This window comes from Lagenorhynchus albirostris, chromosome 2 (assembly GCF_949774975.1).
Source record: "Lagenorhynchus albirostris chromosome 2, mLagAlb1.1, whole genome shotgun sequence".
In the NCBI taxonomy this organism is placed as follows: Eukaryota; Metazoa; Chordata; class Mammalia; order Artiodactyla; family Delphinidae; genus Lagenorhynchus; species Lagenorhynchus albirostris.
Genome location: NC_083096.1, coordinates 178021916 through 178042763, shown reverse-complemented (window position 1 = coordinate 178042763; position 20848 = coordinate 178021916). Strand labels below are relative to the sequence as shown.

Genomic DNA, 20848 nt, shown 5'->3' with positions numbered 1-20848 from the left:
CCCCAGGTAACAACAGAGCGATCACACCCTAGATTTGGCACCTGAGGTGAAAGGTCAGCCTGACAATGAATCAAGCTGACACTGGAAACCAGATCAGACCCATGCAACCAAAGTAACCCTTGGCCTCCCCAACCTCCTGCTCCCTCCAGACTTTCCCTCCACCGGCTCCCAGCTGCTCCCATGACCCCCTGATGGCCTTATGGGAAGTCTCTAAAAATGGAATCAACAGGTGTCCCTGCAGCTACCAGGACGGTGATTTTGGCTACTTCTCTTTCCTTCCCCCTCCCCACTCTGGTGCCGTGCCCTTACATCTCATAAAAAAGAAAAGAGGGGGAGATTCCATTGTGATAGGTGTCGAGCCAAAAAAACGTGGCCAAAGAAAGTTGGTGCCCTGCTACCGGCAACCTTTGTGTCAATTTAAGCAAATATTGTGGTGTTTCCATGGTGATTCCTGTTTTGAATATCCACCACACTCACTTTTTAAAGGGCTTTTCCTGTTTGCGTTTCAACTTCAAACCTGTAAATATTTTCAGCCTTTTTAGAAAAATTAGCCCACGTGCGTGCAAACACAGACACACCGCCACCAAACTCGGCACACAACCTCCCAGGCCTGGAGTCCCAGCCTCACGGATGTGAGAGTGGGTTGCAGGAACCCCGAGGGCGCTGTCCGTCTGCTCTCACACCCACCCTGCGTACAAGGCTGGCATGAGGGAAGGTGGCGGCTGAAACGCCAGTCCTTTCCTTCCCTCTCTGCCGGGGCACTGCAGTACCCACAGCGCCTGGCCTGTGAGTGGGCTCGGCCCTGATTCCACAGTGTGGCACGGTGTGGGCAGCTGCCTGGCAGGTTCTCCCACTTGGCCCAGCTCCTGGATCCCCTGGGGCCTCCCTGGAGTGCATGAACCCCTCCTCTCTTGCCTCCCAAGGTTGGGCCATGAGTGGAAGGGGGAGCTGGTGCTTCGAAGGCCAGAGCTTCCAGCATCAGCTCCACCCTACCTCCGCTCTGGGCAGTGCCACCGAGACCAGCTCCCTGGGAGAAGCGTCAGGGAGGGCCTGCGACAGTGGTCCCGGGCTTGGAGCAGCCCACGTCCCACCCCACCCCTTAGCACCACACAGGGTTAACAGCGGGTTTCCTGGTTTCCATGGATTCCCGCCAGGCCCCTAATGTGAGTTTCGTGTGATTTGGGGGAAGTGGATTTCCTTTGTTTTCCAGTTTGGGAATATTTTTTTCTTTAAAAAAGAGGAAAAAACACTTTAATGGGAACTTCAGGGCCACTGGGAGACTCATTCCTCTGGGCTCTGACCCTCCCCTGACTGTTGGTCCAGAATCCCTAATGCCCGGGGCAGCCCACCCACCGACCAAACATCTCTGAGCTGGAGGAAGGGGTGATCACCTACAGATCCTCACCCCCAGAACACACTTCTGCCGGGGGCGGGGCGCTCCACTCCCACATCCCACAGAATGACCGCTACCCTACCTGCAGCCAGCTGCTTATACCGCTGGCTGACACTCCTCCCCTTCCAGGCACACACGTTTCCCCAGAGAAAAGGCAAAGAGCTAGAAAGACCAGAGTCTGACCACACATAAATGGTGAACATGACTGGTTCAGAAGGGGGTTCCAGTTACAGGGGAAGAGGGTCTTCCAGACCCTGGTGGGGCCCTTGTCCGGCCTCCGCCAGCTGACGAGGGGCCTGCCCAAGGCAGAGGGACCTTCTCAGCTTTGGCATCAAGGACAACTGAATAAAGGGTGCGGCCAGGACTCCTTTTCCTCCATCCTCCTCACTCCTGCCATCCTCCAGCCCTGCCAGGGTGCGGCCTTGCTCCAGGACTGTCCCCAACCAAGCAGCCTGACCCAGTTACCAAACCAGGGTGCAGGCCACAGGGCCTGTCGTGGACAGGGCCCTCCCACAGCACAGGCCCCAGGGCCACGGCAGCAGGAAGAATCCTGGTCAGCAGGTGCACAGCCCAAAGGACGGAGCTCTCTGGCCAGCAGCTCCAGAGCGAAGGGGTGAGAAGCCAGGCACAGGCACGGAAGTAACACTGAAGATAGGGGTCTGAGTCCCAGTTCTGCCGCTTAAGTCACTGTAGGCCCTGGGACAAGCCATGTACTCTCCCCAGAGCCCATCTCCTCGCCCGTCCAGTGGACATAACACCCTCTTCCCTCCTACCTAGCAGACATGGGGGATCAACAAGAGACGTGAAAGGCGTTAAGAGTGCTCCAGAAACGCTCTCGACTAGCAGCACCCTCTTCTTCCAAGTCTCTTCAAGGTAACCTTCCAGAATCTACCCCAAGCAGGCCCATATGCCCCTCTACTCCTCATGCAGCCTTCCCTGTGGCATTTAAATCCATACTGGACTAAAGTCATTTGTTCACAAGTCTGTCTCCACCATTGATTTTTGACTCCTCAAGGGCAGAGACCAGGTCTTAATTATCGTTGCAGCCCCGGCATTTAGCACAACAGCTGGCCCACGGTGTGCTGCGCAAGTGTTCGTGAAACTGAACTAGTTCCTGATTTCATGTCAGAATCAGATGGGCCTGGCTCAGCTTCATCCCTCTCCTCTGACAGAAAACTTCATCACCTATTTTCACGCTCCCTTCTGTTTAGTTTCCCTAAGCCCCAACCTGTGTCCCGGGCTCTCCTGACTCCTCCATCAACGCCATGAATTAATAACTTTCAGGTTCAAGGAGACCGCTTGGTTACTTGACCCTTCTCCAGCTGATTCCAGTAAGGATTGACTGAGCACCTACTATGTGCCAGAGAACATGCTGGGAGTGGAGGGCACACCCTCTGCCAATACGCCTATGTGAGAAGCAATGATATTCCTTTTCCGGACGCCTTCTGTTCGCCGAGCAGCATGCTGAGTGCTGTATGATCTCATGGAATCTTTACAACACAAAGTAGGAAGGATTATGATCCCTGTGGCTAGATTAGGGAGGGCAGGCACAGAGATACGAAGGGACTTGCCAAAGGTCACACAGCTCGCAAGTGCTGGACCCAGGCCTGGACTCGGGCTGACGGACTCCAAGGCCCACCTCACTTGAATGTTCCTCTTCGTCCCCACTCATGACCTCAGCACCCACCCACACCTCATGCTGTTTCCCCTCCTGAATCTCAGTTCTCCTGACCTCCAAACAGGTCTCCATCAAATCCTTCAGAGCCACCCAAAAGCACTCAGAGATCACAACCAGAGGGAAGGCAAAGGCCAGGCTTAGGCGCTTGCTTCCGGCTGGGCAGCAGGTTGGAGGGAGGTGAGGCCTACGGTGACGTACCTGGTAAGCAAGAGGAACCCCTGGATCACCTGGTAAACAGGGTCCCAGCTGTGGGCGTGACCTCCTGGCGAAAGAAGGGGCTGAGCCACCCAGCGCTGTCACCTGATGGGATGAGGACAAGCGGCCAGTCGGGAGAGGGCCACTCTAAGTCAGGAGGCCCTGTGGGCACGGGACAACTTCTATTTCTTCTCTCCAGACAAAGGGTAAGCTAAGGGGCTTTACCTGGGGGGGGGGGCGGTACACAGAGATTTCGGCTACCTCCCCCAAAGTGGTACCTCCTACTGCAATGAACACCTGCCTCAAAGATGCAGGACTGAGAAGCAGGGCCACAAGATCCCCTGCTTTTCACTGGATGAATGTGCAATGGGGGGAGGGAGGGGCGGGGTGGCACCCATCATCTCCCCAAAGGCGAGAAGACCCGGTGGGGGGGGTGGTGGTGGCAGGAGAAGATCTACATCTGAGAGGATAAAGGGGTAGAAGATCAGGCTGGGCGGGGAGAGGACAGAGCCCTAATGAGCAGATTTCATAAACCACCTGGAGTGAAAACAAAAGCGCAGACGTGCACATTGCCCAACTTCAGGGCTGTATGGAAAAGGGAAAAAAAAAAACAACAATAAAAAAACCACATCTTAATACAAAAATCCTACATGATGTGTTGTGGCACGAAAGTGTTTTTCACTGCATTTTTCATCTGTGATCTCACACAGCCTACGATGGGTACGCCCAACGCAGCAGGTATTTGATGGTACACAAACAGGGCAAACACATACACAACGAAAGCGAGGGCAGCAAATATTCAAATTGGTCCAAGCTGGCATCTCATGGCTTCAAGTGGCCTCTGGAGATGGCCACCGTGGCTCCGAGAATGGGCCCCTTTAGATTCCTGAGGGAGGAATCAATGGGGCAAGAACACAGCTCCAATGGAAAGAAACATGTAGAGTTGTGAATTCTCAGAACTCCGCCAGCGGAACTCCGGGCCAGCTGGTTATGTGGCTGTCTGCACTTACGGTGCTGTCCTGCTGCCGACAGGGGCCAGAGAGGGAACCCACACACCAGAGGCCCCTCCTGTGTGTCACTCACTCCACAGTTACTGTCTGTCTCCTTTTTGCCCCACCCCTCACCCTTTTTAATTGTTGGATGAGTTTACAGAGCTGTGAGCCAAAAACAATCAACTCTAGGGAAGAGAGTTATACAAAAAAGGGCGTGTCACCAGAGGGAGACGGATATCCATGGAAACCACCACCTTTTCACAGTAGCCTAGGTAAAGCCAGGGGGAGGGGGGCAGTGTGGGCGTGGGGTCATAAGCTCCACCCAGAACAGGGCCCCCCCCAAATGCTGGGGTCACTGAGGAGCTGAGGGAGCCACGTCTAGTACAGAGGGTCAGGAAGTAGGGTCAGCCAGAGACCACCACCAGGGCAGGGCTGTTGGAACTCAAGTGTGCACACACACACTTGTGTGCACACACATGCCACCCCGCCAGATCACTGGGACAGCAGTGGTTTCGTGGTTTAGTGTACAAGCTTGGGAGCCAGGCTGCCAGGTATGAGCTGCCACTTACAAGCTGTGTGGCCCTGGGCAGACTACTGTAACTTCTCTGTGCCTCAGTCTCCCCATCAATAAAATGGAGATAATAATAGTGCCTCCTACATACGGTTGTGAGGATAAAATAATGCATTATGTGTAGCATGCTGAGAAAAGTAACTGGTACATAGTATGTGCTGTAAGTACTTAATAAATAAAATCAATCAAAAGGGCTAAAGGAAGAGAATGGGGGAAAGGTTTCCAGCCTCTGCCCCTGTAGAGGAGGAAAATAATAATAGTTCACATTTATTAAGTACTGTGTACCAAGGACCTTAATACATTAATGCATGTAATCATCACAAGAATCCAATGAGATAGTTTATTATCCCAATTGGACAGTTGAGGAACTAAGACTCAGAGAGGGATGTGACCCACCCAAGGTCACACACCGGGAAGTGATTTGAACCCAGGCCTGTCCGACACCTGAGCAACATGCTGCTTGGCAAGGAGAGGGAGAGGGAAGCGGGTGGGGAGGAAGCAAGGGAGGAATGATGAGCTTCCAGGAGGTTCTTTTTCCAGGCTGGACTTAGATGCACAGCAGTGCAACCCAGATGCGTTTTTCCCAAGCTTACAAAGGAAAACGAAAATCTTCCAAGCCAGTGACTGCCGATGGAAGGAACATGAAGTAGGGGAAAGCTGAGATGGCCAACAGGCTCAGGTATCCACATTCCTCAGGAGATCCTGTCCCAGTCCTGACCCCAGGAGACAAAAGATGCTCTCCAGAATCAGGAGGCCCTGGAGGGGAAGCAGCAGAATTTGGGGCCCACCTCCCATCACTGAAGGCCCAAAGCCTGGGAAAGGTCCTATTTCTGGGTCAGAAACCTGTGAACAACCCAAGCGTCTGCCTTCTAAGAACTTAGGCAGATTCCTGGAGGGGACAGGGCACAGGCAAGGAGAGCCTAGGCCTCCCCTGTTGCAAGGCTGGGCCCACGGAGGCCCAGGAGGCCTGGGAGGCTGAGAGCTGCTGTCAGAGGCTGCCTACCCTGAGCTGTCTGGCTCTCACCCTGCTCGGAGACAGAGGCCACACAGGCTTGGTGGCTCAGCCCTTTCTGCCATCGACCACCCAAATTCATTCAGATATTTCCTCTCTCCCTTGCTTTTTTAAAAAACTTTAATGTTCTCTATAATTCATCCGTCCCAGAAGATAATCGATAGAGCCCGTAATGAAAATCTGAGCCATATTTTATGATCCGCTGCAAGCAGAAAGGGCCACATCAGCAGGTCCGGTTTCGGCTCTCCCTATCTGTCTTGCCCACTGCCCCGGGGATTACTTATCCAGCTGGCCCTGCCCACAGCCCCTCACCCAGAGCTCTGCCCTTGGCCACCCAGAAGGGTGTGAACCACCCAGCTGGAGGAGAGGCTTGGGCCACCACCCCGGCAGCACCCTGGTACCCCGACGCTCACTCTACGAACCCCAGTCACAGGATGGTCACCCGCCATTCCAGGGTCTTTCTGGAACTGCCCCCCACCTGGGACCCTGGCACTCCCACCCTCGAATCTCACAACCCTCTTCAGTCAGGGCCCTTTCAGAAGCCTGAAGACCCTCACCAGGACCTGGAGGTCTGCACCGGCCTCAGGGAGCCAGGCCAGCTCCGACCATGGCATTCGTTCCCCACCAAGAAAGGCCACCCGCTCCTGGGGGGTTCCCAGGGGGTGCTCCTAGGAACACCTGGGACCCTCGAGTCAGTGGCGGCGGATCATGATTACTCCTTATACCTCGAGCACGTCCCTCCTCTCCCTGGTCTCTGCCCTGTGAGGTGAAGGGTGTGGATGAGCCAGCCTGAGGGGACGCACGGGGGGCTGAGGGGGGCAGCCCCCTCCTGCTCTGACAGGGCCCACTGGGGGAAAACAGAGCCCCGCCCCTTGCCCTGGCGCCACCACTGGGAGCCAATCAGCAGGTGAGGCCCTGCTCCTCCCAGAATGCCTTTCTGCCTGACACCAATCAGAGAGCGGCACATCACCAGTGCCGGAAGGGGCGACCCCAGAGGGCCCAATCAGAGCCCAGAGGATGCTCCAACATCCCAGGAACAAAGACTGAAACCAATAAGAAGTGTGACTCAGCCATATCGTGGACCACTATGCAGCCATTAACAGACAGGTACAGAAAGCAGGAAGCTGGGGAGACAGAACTCGTACGACTCTATCGTTTAGAATGCTGTCCAGTAGAACTTTCGACGCTATCCAGTACGGTAGCCACTGGCCGTGTGTGGCTATGCAGCACTCGAAATGTGGCAGGTGTGACTGTGGAGCTGAATTTTTAATTTTCTTTAATTTTAGTTTAAATGGCCACATGTGCCTAGAGGCTACTGTATTGGACAGCACAGGTTTAGAGAGAGAATTTCATCGATGTAAAAAAAAAATTCTTAATAAAAAATTTAAAAGCCTATTATCCAAGGCAGTAGAACAATCATTATTAACTACAATAACAGAAATAGTTCATTGTTCAAGTATGCTGTGTGTCAGGCTCAGTGCTCAATATTTCATATGGGTCATCCCACTGAATCCTCACCACCCTCCAAGATACATACGATCGTTATCCCCACTTTATAGATGAAGAAACTGAGGTTGAGCAATGTTAAGTAACTTACCCAGAGTCACAGCGCTGGGGGACAAAGCTGGGGCTCAAACCCAGGTCACTCTGTTCACCTAACCTGTACTTTTAACTACACTACATGTTTAAAAATTATTTTCTTCACAGTTTTTTGTATTTTCCAATGAGCCATGAGCATGACTTACAATCAGGAAAAACAAGTTTTTTTAAAAAAGACCTTAAAAAGAGGCAAATCCTTTCTCCCCAGGAGGGAAGTTTATGAAGGGATTCCTGGGGCCCCTGGCCAGCTGGGCCTCTAGCTTTTGATCAGAGAAAGGAGAAGGCAGTGTGGTCGCAGGTCCCCTCTGTCCCTGACCCTCCTATTGCCCAGATGCCCGGTACTCAGGAGGCCTCGGGCCCACAGACAATGCTGGGCCTAGGATCCTCCAGCAGCCAGGCTGCCAGTGGGATCCAGTTTCCTTCCAGCCCCACCCTGGAGTCAGTTCCTGACAGGTTTCTCAGCAGTTTTGCAATCATGACCCAGGTCTGCATCTTAAAGAAGGCAGCAGGCCATGGGGCTGTCTGCAAAAGGCAACACACACCATTCTCACCATGGACCACCCTTTCCCACTACCTTCTAGAACAGCCAGGAGCTCGGCCAGCAACCAAGCCTGGGACATGCTGTCTGCCCTCGGTGGGCACGGAGACGCTTGTTTTTCCCAAGGGGGGACAGTCATTGCCCCCATTCACCCACTCTTAGAACTGCATCTTGGTTCAGAACAAGGGGGATGAAGAAATTCCCTTTGGGATTTCCCTGATGGCGCAGTGGTTTAGAATCCGCCTGCCAATGCAGGGGACATGGGTTCGAGCCCCGGTCCAGGAAGATCCCACATGCTGCGGAGCAACTAAGCCTGTGAGCCACAACTACTGAGCCTGCGCTCTGGAGCCCACGAGCCACAACTACTGAGCCCGCGCACCACAACTACTGAAGCCTGCGCACCTAGAGCCTGGGCTCCGCAACAAGAGAAGCCACCGCAATGAGAAGCCCGCATACTGCAGCGAAGAGTAGCCCCCACTCACCGCAACCAGAGAAAGCGCGTGTGCAGCAACGAACACCCAACACAACCAAAAATAAATAAATAAATTTATTTTAAAAAAAAAGAAACTCCCCTTGAAAAGTCCATGATGAAAGAAAAAGGCCCAGCAAGTACTGAGCCCAGCTAGAAATGGAATCAGGGAGGATTCTGAGTTGTTTTTGCTTTTTTTCCATAGCCCTAACCTGGAGGGTGGGGGACAGGGAGCCATTACCCCACTTGATCTGGTTTCCATTTCAGCTTTTTATTTTCCCTGAGATGCACAGATTGTTCTGGTTTCGGGGTAGGCAGGATAAATGTCCTTACTTAGAAGGTTTTTATTATTATTATTATTATGGATTTTTGGTTCCATGCTGTCTGCAGTTCTCTGTCATTTCCAATCTACCTTAGGTTCCCCCTGGATTTATATATTTATTTTTGGGGGTTGGTTTCAGGTGCTTCTAGTTTATCAAACAGTCAGCCCTGTGAGGCACACTGGGTGTTTCCAGAAATTACATCACAAAAGATCATGCAGTTAAAGTGTAAGGGGAAAAAAAACCATAGCTGGTGCTTAATTTTGTATTTTAATTAGCGACTTATTGTAAACGTAGACTTTTAAAATGGAGGTGCCTAAGCAAAACCAGTAAACACGTTTTGCTAATGAATTAATTTCACCTCTTCCCCCACCCCTCCTCCTCCTTCTCATCCTCATGGCAAATGTCATCTTCCAGATTTTCTTTGCCCTCCTTTTTTTCTACTCCACTTCTTAGTCCTTGCCCAGCACATATTAGAAAAAGAATACCCTGAAATAACACCAGGAACCCTGGCACCCGGGACTCTTACAGGAGCCCCGGCTTGTACGAGCACGGAAGAAGCCTTGATAGGCTCCTAGCTGAGGACCCAGCGCGAAGTCTGCCGCTGTGCCCCTTGCTCTGGCCCCAGCCCTGCTTCACTGCTGCCAAACCCCGCTCTGCTGGGTCCCAGAGATCCCTCTGCGCCTGTCAGTGCCCTAAGCTCGGGAAGGGAGACGGAAGAAAGCCCAGTGCAGTGCTGAGTGCCAAGGCAACAGGAAGAGGGTGGAGTCGCCGGCCACCTGGAGCCTGAGCAGGAATGAGGTGAAGAGACCTGGAGAGAGAGGGAAGCTCCCGGTGTTGTGAAACCCAAGAGACCTCTGGTTGCCTGGAGCAAGGAGGAGAGGTGGCACGGGAGGGAAAAGGAAGAGGGAACACAGCGCCAGAGAAAAAGAAGCCGAAACTAGAAAGGTCTGTCCAGGTCACATGGCAGCTCAGAGCAAGGACACGTCCACCAGTCCCAAGCACCCCCTGAAGGGTGCTCTACCCCTCACAGAAAGTTCCCAGCTTGGGGGATAGGGGGCAGTGAAGGAGGCTAATTTGCCTCTTTCGGTCTAATTTCTGGGAGAGAAGGCTGAGGATGGGGACAGAGTTCCCTGCTCCATCCCAGGAAGGGTAGACAAGCCTCAGATGTCCTAGAGAAGGGAAGACCCCCGGAAGCTGCTTCTGCCCATCATCACAAGTGGATACCACGGGGAGCCTCAGTGTCGCTGTTCACTGGGGCACATTTGAGCCCTCCTGTCACCCCAGAGGCCAGGCCAGCTTAATGAGGACAGGTGTCCACCCAGAGCACCGGACAGGAGCACGCCTCCTTCTTAGCACTCCCAAAACAGCGCAGAGACACCGTGGAGAAACAGGTTTGCTTTGCAGACTCTCTTCTGGGGCAAGTCAGGGTGTTCAGTACCGTGGGCAAAACCCCACCCTGGCTATTTTTATTTCGAGCAGGAAGAACTGTAACGCTGGGCTCAGGAAGGGCTGTCATTTACCTGCTCCTGCCTCATGACCACACTGGTAGGGGAGGGGGGCACTCAAGAAGGCTCTAGAACACCTGGTGGCAGAATCCTGACTCCTACTCCCTAAGATTCCCAAAGAAAGGAGGGAGGAGAGGAAGGAAGAACCTCCTTCCTCCAGGGAGGAAGGGGCTGGACCTCCATGTCATCACGCTCCGGTGGGAACCCAGACCCAACCTCACGACAGATCCTGTTCGGTTCAGCTTCAATCGGAAAGGAAGGCTCCCATCAAACAGGGGCCGGGCAGGGATGTGGGCACTGAGATTAGGAATTTGGAAAACCATCTGAGGAACCTGGCCCTGGGAAGACAGCAACAGGATTTAATACCTTATCCCGGCTGTCTGGTAAACACCCTGAAGCATCCCCACACTCCGTTAGGCAGCCTCGGATTCTCAGGTGTGCCGGCGACAGGCAGGTAGAGACAGACATGGGCAGAGACAGGAAGGGGGGCAGTGTAGGCCTGAGGGGTGGAGGGAGGGAGGAGCTGGCCTGGGAGGATAGGATGGGTGGCAGCCAAGCCAGACAGTCAATGAAACAGCTGACAGGTGCAAGGCAGGGGGGCAGGGAGAAGAGAAAGGTGAGCTGGGGGTTCACAGTACTTGGGGATGCCACCGTCACACCCCAGGGGGCTCAGCAGGATGAGAGGCAGAGTCAGAGCCTTGTGGGTCAAAGACCTAAGAGTTCTGGCAGCCTTTTCTCCCACCTAAAGGAGAAACCCAGGCCACAGGCTCCTCCAAACCAAACAGGACAAAGCAGCAAGTGGGGGCCTAGCTTCCAGGGTTCACTGGCCACCCATGAGAGCAATCCGCTGGTATCCTTTAGGGTCACCCCCTCCCCAGCACACGCACACATATACCCCATGCCGAAAAGAATGTCACATCAATCAGAATGGCGCTTCCTTCTACTCCAGGCTGGAGCTGACACGTGACAACAGGCATTGAGAAGAAGCAGGGAGGGTGGGAAGCAGCCCTGAGCTACTCAGAGGGGACCCGGCTCTCCAGAGATGGCTCAGGGAGAGTGAAGAGTAGACCAGAAGAGAAGAGGTAGCCAGGCTGTTCCCCGGGGTCGTCCGGGGCAAACCACCTTTGCTGTGATCCAAGCACAGAGGTCAAGCCTGCCACCCCTACCACCAGGCCCACCAGGCCACGCCACTAATCCTCTTTTCCCATTTCCATCTGCTCCTTGATGTAATTACAGTTTTGGATTGAAATCTACCTGAAGTGTAACCCCCCTGCCGGATGCACTCTCCCTGCTCTCAGAGAATCGGGAACCATTTCCAAAGCTAAAAGATGCACCACTTTTAAATGTTCTCATCTCTGGTTTCTTTCAGCAACACTCTCAAAGCTGTCCTGGCCATCTCCACCAGCACTGGTCCTCCCTCTCTGCCCCCTCAGAACCACAGGGCCTCCCGTGTTCCCAGCAGCGGGAAGGAAGAGGTTCCTGGCCTGTTATGGGTCCAGGCTTGGAGTCCCTTGCCTTCTGAATATCCTCTAAACCCCATGACCCCAAGAAATGCCTTCCATAGCCCCTTGATCCAAGAGCCCCAGATGGAGAACTTTTCTACTCCAAACACAATCACACGGAACACTGGCCCTGCTGCTGGAGGCCGGCCTGACCCTCAGACACTTCCCACCACCCAAGTCAGTGCAGACCCCTCTGCTCCAAATGCGAGCCTGCAGGCCCTCGAGGAGCCACCAGGAGAGGCTGGGAGCCTGTGCCCACCCTCCCCTGCCCCAGTGCCAAGTTCCCTGCAGTCCAAGAGCCAAATGCTAACACCCAGAGCTCACACCACCTGCAGTCAAGGGAAGCCTCAAGTGTCTTCTGCCGCCATTTCCGCTCCAGTTTTTCAACTCTGGCCTTGCCAGTGTCAACAGTTTGAATCTTTGCATTAAACACACACGCGCATTCATGCGCGCACACACACACAGACACACACACACAGACACACACACACACATCACTCTCGAACAAGGAGCGAAAACACATAGAGAAAAACCCCACAAGACCTAGGGCTGGGGCTGGGAACCAGTGTCACTGGCTCGCCGTTTCCCCCGCACCAGGCAGCCAGCCAGAGAACCCAGGGCAATACAAGCTACAGCCCTCGCCAGACATTAGAACACTTGTTCGGATCCCTACCCTTTGGAAGCTGGTCCCCCAATGCAGCGCTTTGGGCCATTGCTGCTGATAATTTTTCAGAGATAAACAAACCGGTTTGGATAAAACAAGAACCAACCTGAATTCTCTACCCAAAACTCAAAATGAATCTCTCTCATCATCCCTTTCCTTCCCTTCTCCACCTTCCTGTGCTATTATCCAGTTCCCTAAAATTCAGACAACTTGTTTTTTTTTTTTTTAAAAATTCAGTCCTCTAGCCTTTTTTGTTCATGGACACTACCATTTGGTCCAACTTGAAGAAATGCTGGCTTATTGAAAACATCCTTCGTCCAGTTTCTCAAGTATACCCAGGTCAGAAAGTAGAATGGAGAAGGGAACTGTGCCGGGGAGTCTCTGCTAGACTGATGTCTGGCCTGGGTCCCTTTCCCTGGCTCTTTTTAGGCTCAGTGTCTTTCTTTCACATTCCCATGGCTCCCCTAAACCTGCAGCCCCTTTAAAAAGGGTGTTGTGGGGACTGGACTACCCCTCCTTTTGAGTAGCAGAGGAAAGAAGTTGCTCAGTACCCCTTGGGGGTTCACCAGGTTAACTGAGGCTCAATGTCAAGACAGGAAGGGGGCCAAAGGGCACAGAGGAAAGACACAGCCCTGAGGTCTGAGGCCACGTGTGTCTCCCTGCAGGCTCAGTGTGTGACGTGTCTGCTGACAACCACTGTCATTCACGCCTGACACACCCTCACCCACCACCCCGTCCCCCCCAATCATACCCCCCATGTCCCCCCAGCCTCTCTGCGGGGCGTTCTGCTTTACACCCTAAGCTAGTCTGGAACCTCTGCCGGGGCTCCCGCCTCCCAAGTCACCATCAGTGGGGTCTGCTCGGTCCCTGTAGCTAATTTACACCCGTCAGGGTATAAAATAGCAGAGGCATAAATGAAAAGTCCAATTTCTTCAAATTTGCATTGTAAAACCATCCTTCAACTTCCTTGAAATAAATTTTACTATTTTATTAGTGCAAACAAAATGGTAATAAAACACTAATACAGCGCCTTGTATCCAGGGGAAGAGCTAAAATTAACATAGAGCGAGCAGTGTTTGCTATTACATTCAATTACCTTTTTACTTGAGATTTACATTCTCATCCCCTTAATCTCCATAGTAGTGGCTTCAAAATCATCCCTCCCAGGCTCTGCCCTCCCGGAGCCACCACAGCTGGAAGCCAGGCCTCCCGCCCAGATGGTGCTCACCCCGGGCATGGCGCCTGCCCCTTTCACCACAGCTGCCTCTTGTCACAGGGTACCACTTCTCTCCCCCGCTCTTAATTTTCGCACGTCTCGGCCTCTGAGTACTCAAACCAAAGGGCTCTGACACGAGCCACATTCAGACATGCAGTTAAGTAAGCAGGTGCACAGGGCATGGGCCGGGGGCATTGCTTGATGCGCCTGTAAAGGCCGTCCCTGGCACAAGAAAGGGGCAGGGAGCTAGCTCACGGGAGCCCTGGGAAAACTGGCATCTCTGGTTGGACAGGTTGTGGGAGGCGGTTTGCTGCCTGGCGCAGCTGGGGACTCTGGATCGTGGCAGGAAGCTCCGCCGTCCAAAAGTAGGAAGGGGCGAGGAACCGCTGGGTCCAGGCTCTCACTCTAGCCATAGACAGCAAAGCTGAGGTCTTGGGAAGTGGCTGTTTGTGGGTGACAGAGGTGGGGCTAGAACCCCCTCATCCTGTCTCACCGTCCAGCACACGTTCCTCAGCAGAGACAGTCCCTGAAACCAGAAGACCAGTCACCCAACCACAGCCACAGAGCGTCTGATCCACCAGGAGGGTCCCTTTGTTTCCCGTAAGTGGACGCAAGCAGGATTCCTTGTCCTTGGGGACTGGTCAGTCTTGCCCTGAGCCATCGGGAGAGATGACCAAGTTTCCAAGTGGCACAAAGACTCGGTCCTGGTTCCAAGTCTGTCACTGACTAGCTGTGTGATCTTAGACAGGGTACCTCCCCTCTCTGGGCCTCAGTTTCTTCATCTGTAAAACAAACACAATCATCCCTGTGCTGCCTTCTCGGGAATGGTCACAGGGACCGAAAGATCAGGAAGTCGCATTAAAGCCCACGTAGCCTCGGAGGTTTGACAGCAAATCCGCTTCCGAGGTGGCCTCGGCAAGGGCAGACGGGAGCCCTGGAATAAGGCCGACAGCACTGGGACTCTCATCAGGGTCTCAGACTGGGGCATCTGAGTTCCAGGCCAGGCCACCTGAGACCGCTGTGGCTCTGCCTTTAACCCACAAGCCTCCTTCTCTTACTGGTCACCCTGTTGCCAAAGACCCTGGATTATTCCTACAAAATCCTTTGAACTAATTCTGAAGAAAGAATTGCCAATCAGCCCAGGGTCCGGGCTGCCTGACAGGTTCACTAGGAGAACTGGTTTGGGGAATGGGGAAAAGGTAATATGGGAAAAAATAGATGTAAGCCCGCATAAACTTTACCTGGCCTGGCTATTACTCCTGGGGGAAAAAGTGATTAAGACTAAAGGGGACACACGCACACACAATCACAATCACCCACAATCATATCACAATCACACAACCGCACATATAATTACTTACACGATCATTCAATCTCTCTCACACACAATCCATCTCACATACACAGTCACACACATTCATAAAATTTCACACAACCATTCACACAAATCACTCACACAATCTTACACACAACCATATACAATCACTCACACACAATTTTACACATGTACAACACATGCAACCGCACATACAATCATTCACACACACACAGCTACACACACACTCACACCCATTCCCAGCTCTCTCCTCCCAAGGTCTTTCTTCCTAAATCTTATTCTTAAAATGTCTTCCAACGGACACTGGGAGGAACATTCTGGTCCAAACTGGTACAAGGCAAACTTGTCCTCACCCCTGATTCACATGAAATTCTGAATACTAGCACTGAGTTGCTTCTGGGACACCAGGAGGTCGGAACCTTCTTTTAAACCCAACCGGAAGTGAGGGCAAAGGTTGTTGGCAGTTGGGCAGTACTGGCTAGAACAGCCAAGTGAAATGTTCATGTTCACCAGAGCCCAACCTGGCTGTCCTTGCTCCAGCCCTTTCTGCCTGGGTCCCTCCACTCCCACCCCCATCAAGTTCTAGCCCAGAGATGAGTGTCACGAAGTAGTTTTCATGTTCCACAAACAAAAGGCAAAACCCCCTACAAGAGGCAACCCCACGCACAAAACGTGAGACGTTTTATTCGGTTCAAACTGGTCCTCTGCATTTTTTCCTCCTTATTTTTTTCTCCCCACTGGGGAAACAAAAGAAAGTTTGTTGCTGAGGCTCAAACGTTTCTTGGGCCTTGTCCGAGTTCTACCTTGTTTTTCTTTTCCTTTTTGTCTGCCTCCCACCCCACCCCGCCTTCCCTGCCTCCCCACCTTGAATAAATAAAGCACCCGAAGCTGGCATAGGCTGGTAAGGAAAGTACAAACTATCTCATAATTTTATATATATCTATATTTTTAATACACTGGCCTAGGGTTTTGGGCAAAGGACAAAAGCTATTGTTGAACAGCATAACACGAAGGTCTGAGTCACCGATACGCCTCGGCTTCTGGAGCTCTCATAGGTTTCTGTGGCTGACACAGCCGTGGGTGCAGGCGTCCTCTTGCCTGGCTCTGTCCCGCCCCCTCGCCCTCCCCAGGGCTCCCTACTGGGCCCCCTACTGGGCCGACACGTTGGCTTTGTTGGGTTTTAGTCATGGGGGGAATTTAAAGAAAATGTTGTGAAATAAAAAACAAATCATCGTCGTCCCATCACCCTCACTCTATCATCTTCATTTCGAAGGATTACCTTGCAAGCTTTGTCCATACGCATTTGCGATTTTTATATAGTTTCTATCATGGCATTCACAATACTTGGCCTCCAGTGTGTTGTTTTGTTTTTTCACTCACTCAATAAACATTTTTCCATGTTTTGAAATCATCTGCAGGATCATTACTTGCATAGGTGACAGTATGTCTTCTGCCGTGTTATTCCTGGGCTGACGCTATGAGGCCAGATGGGGAGAAGGGGGCCGGGGAAGACCTCTCCTTGAACTGGATCATTTATCCACATGATTCGAACCAAGGTGGGGGCTTTGCCTGAGTGATCCGGATCACCTTGACCGTGGGGGCCTGGACTTGGAGTGTGTACCTGGAGGAAGGTAGAGGGAGCTCCACTGAAACCCTGCCCATCCTGTGCGGGGCCCTGAACGCCCGGGCCCCCGGGCCCAGAGAGATGCTGCTTCTAGCAATGGCCTTCATCCCCACGCTGACCTTCACCTCCCCCACCCCCCGACGCCCAAACTGCTCTTCCTCTTTATAAAGCGCCCTGGCAGCAAAAGGCCCATGACAACACTCGGCTCTCCATTTTTATATCTGAATATCTCAAAGCACTTAGCAGAGACTTTCATTTTCTCATTACCCCAAGGAGAGGAGGTCATTCGGGAAAATGGTACAAATATTCCCATTTGTCAAAAGCAAGAAGGAAGTGAGTTAAAAGGAAAATTCTACCACTTAACTGAGCAAAACCAACCCAGGAGGGAATACTGGGGCCTTTTTCACCACCCCATTCACCCAATTTGCTTTCTCCAGTGCAACTTCAGGAACCTCATTACCGAAAAGATGGCTCCGGGCCAAAACCAGGTTTCCATTTTGCCGAGAATCAATCACTCTCCAGCGGCCCCAGCCCAGGAGACCCTCCCGTCTCACCCTGGGTCTCAACCCAAATGATATTCTCTTATGATTATAATTATGCAAAATGTATATCATACATACACACACACACACACACACACACAGAGACACATATACAGTCACCAAAGGAAAAAAACACAGGAAGGAAAAACACTAAATACTAAATGAAGTGGTGTTACCATAGTTCAATTATGGGTGAATTTTTTTCCTTTTATGTATTTTCAAAAACCATTTAAAATAATGGTTGTATTTTCCCAGTGTAAGGAGAAAAGCATGCGTGTCAGAGTCATATCAACCTGCATTCAAACTCCGATTCTCCTTTAACCAGCAGGGTGAACTCAGGTAAATTACTTAACCTCTCTGAGCCTTATTTCCTGATTGGGACAATGGGAATCGGACCACTAGCTGCCTGTGTCCTTCAATCCCACAGAAAGTCACAGCACAGCATCTGACACATAGTTGGTGCTCGGTAAATGTCTATTTCCTTCCTCTTTTAATAAAATGAAAATGTAAAACCAACTCAGCTTGCTTGCTGACCCTTGGAGACAAAAGCAGGACGCTTTACCTCCTGCCCGACTCCCTCCACATCCTTCATCCTTTCACGTGTCTCCCCTTGCCCCATCCCCCAGCAAGGTCCCAGCACACAGATCTGAGGAGGCTGGTCCTGGCTCTCCTGCGACTCACACCTGGGGGGCGAGGAAGGGGGCTCTGGGATGAGAGGACGAGCCCCTCTCTGACCCCCTCTCCCAGGACCGCCCAGGCGAGTCCCTCTGGGAGCAAACAGGCCTCGTGCAAAGGACCCAGAGGACACAGAGGGTGATCCCCGGGTTTGCACCTTTGCTGGCAGCCGCCCTCCAGGAACAGGTGCCAGGCTGCAAAGGCCACCTGCACCTGGGGGAGAGCAGGGGCCACGCTCCCAACTCTGAGGAGAGGCCAAAGAGAAGCAAGATGGTGCCAGTGTCTCGGAGGCGGTTCCTCCCTGGGCCAGGCAGGCCAGGCCAGCCCAGGGGCTGCCACCTTTCGGATCCAAGAGTCCAGCCCTGGGCATGGCAAGCCTCCTCCCTGCTTCCTCCAGGGCTCCGTACTGGACCAACACGTTTGGTTTGCTGGTTTGGCAAGCATGCTTCAGCAAAATTCCAGGGGCCACAGCCACTGGGCCGCGGCTCCAGCCTGGCCTAGGGTGTCCTGGAGCCCGAACACAGGGACAGGCCTGAGCCCTCCCCCCTCCTGCCTTCCTGATGACAGATGGGGAGGATGGAGCAGTAACCGTAATAGTAGCAATAACAGCTCCCCTTTGTCACCATGTGCCAGGCCTTGTGTCAAGGGCCTTACCAGCATTATTTCATTCAATCCTTGTAGGAACACCATACTATAGGCACTAGCCTTTAGGGAGGCGCCTGAAGTCACAGCACTAATAAATGAGGGACTAGGGATTTGAACCTGTGCATCTGACCACTGTTCTCTGGTGCCTCCGCATGGGGGCCTCTCCCAGCACAGCTGCTAAAGTAACGACACTCCACCAGGCCTTTTCCAGAAGGGGGCTCCTGAGGGGCATCCCCAGCCATGGGGGGATACATACACCCCAAAGAGCAGGCTGGAATTCTGCCAGAATGAGTGCTTCTCCTTGCCTCTTGCCCCCCAGGAAGAGGAGAGATGCCACACCTCCACTGAGAGAAGACAGGCTAAAGAGATGCCATTTTACAAATATGGGGTGACTGGAGGAGCATTTGAGAGGTGGCAGTATTTTCCTCCCTGGCGCTCTTGGTAACGTTTAATTGGCAGGGGGGTGGGGGTCTAGGGACATGGGACCATTGGCAAGAGCCAGGTAGAAATAAATATCTTTTGGCTGATGTACCAGTGTGGACATGGTGGAGACGGAAAATATGGGGGGGGGGCAGGGCCCACGGCACATACGAACCCTCAAAATCGCAAGCCTCCCTTGCAAACCAGGGATGATGCCAACTCCAAATGGTGCACCTTTTCTTTTCAAATTAAAACACGTCTCTGATGGGAGGCTGGCCGTGGGGAGGGCACCAGACAAGATCCCTGCAGCATGGGCCACCGGCTTCCCAGCTGCCAGCAGCAGGTCCATGGAAGCTGGTGGAGCCCAGCAGGGTGGGGGCCGGGTGGGCCACCCGAGGCAGACAGTCTCCAATCGTGCTGAGCACAGCACATCGCTTCATTCAGGAACCCAGAGTGAAATGTACAGCTGGGTCTAGAGTTGATTCAGCCCTTAACTCGTTCGGGATCGCTGGCGGAGCCACGGAGGCGAAGGGGAGTTTGGGGTGGGGTGGGGTTACAGCAACCTGGGGGAGAGGGCTAGGCCATCCCTGGAGAAGGGGGCAGGAGGCTGCAGCAGAACCCCGGCTGATGACGTTGATACACACCAAAAGGAATCACAATTATTTTCAAACCCCCTCTCAAAACCAAACAAGCACTGAGAGTTTAGGGAGGGCAGAGCGAGTGTGTGTTAGGTGGGGGGTACGGGCGGGGGAGCTTGTTTTCTACCCACTGCCAGATTTTCATTTACTGTCAGCTCCAATCCATTCGGAACTCACTGACTCAATTGCCTTTTCACGGGGAAAGGAGCCTGCACAATGCAGGGGACTTTTCAGATCCACATTAGCACACAGGGCACTGGGCAATGTCCAGGAATAAACACACACGTCCCTCCCAGAGGCCACCAACCCCGCCTCCACCCGCAAACAACCCAGCTAGCCCTGTCAGGGCCACATCTGCTCTCCCCTATTTTCCCCCCAGAACTATTTTTTTTTAATGTAGTTTGGCCCATGGAGAAGAGTGTGTGTGTGTATGTGTGTGTGTGTTACACACACACACACGGGCACGCTTATACATGTGTTGGAAGGGGTAGGGGGTCTAACTCACAAGTATAATACAAAGGCCTGCAAGAGTTAATTCTGGGGCAGTTTCAGCTCTTCCTTGTGCTGGAAAAAGGAGGGATGGGGAGAGATGGAAAGAAGGGATCCAAACTGGGATCTCAGAAGAAAGGGGTCTGGGAGGGGGCTCATTTAACGTGTTGATTATGGAGAAATCAGCATTTGGTCAAGCAGTGTCCCTAAGAACTTAGCAGCCACAAAAGCTATTCAATAATCATTATGAAAATAATATCAACAACTATAATTATAATGATTATAACAAGAGTGGTCCCCATTTCTCAAGTGCTCGCTATGTGCCCAGCACTAGACTAAGTGCTGACACCCATCAGCTCAGTTAACGATCGCAAGGACCCAATGAGACGGGTACTATCCACCGTTAGCCCAATTCTACAGGGTCAGAGAGTTAAGACCCCTGCCCAAGGTCACAAAGACAGTAAGTGGGAGAAGGATTTTAACCCTGTTCTGCTGAACTCTAGCCCCACCTGCCCTGGGAGAGAGGAAACATGCGTGGAATCTATACAGAAGGCAGCCCCAGCACGACAGAGGCCTTGGCTCCAGACAGGGAGGTCCCTTTGACACGTGGGTACATCCCAGCAGCCCATCACCAACCTCCATCGCTGTCCCTTGGGGGCTCATCCGTTTAGCCCAGGCTCTGAGGGAAGCACCCTTCTGTCCAATAGAACTTTATGAGACGGAAATGTTCCTTCTCTGTGCTGCATGCTATGGAGGACTTGAAATGTGGCTAGCTCGTGGAAGAGCTGAACTTTTGTTTTTGGCTACGCCGCGTGGCTTGTG

At 52.7% G+C, this 20848-nt stretch overlaps 1 protein-coding gene across 1 annotated transcript in view; it reads right to left on the bottom strand.

The window, feature by feature from the left end:
* The window catches only part of CASZ1 (castor zinc finger 1), a 128557-nt gene extending 116401 nt beyond the window's left edge, over positions 1-12156 (bottom strand). The window contains exon 1 of the mRNA XM_060141466.1: positions 12107-12156. The gene's annotated coding sequence lies outside the window, so the exon portion shown is untranslated. The remainder of the gene's footprint in view (positions 1-12106) is intronic.
* Positions 12157-20848: the final 8692 nt, after the last annotated feature.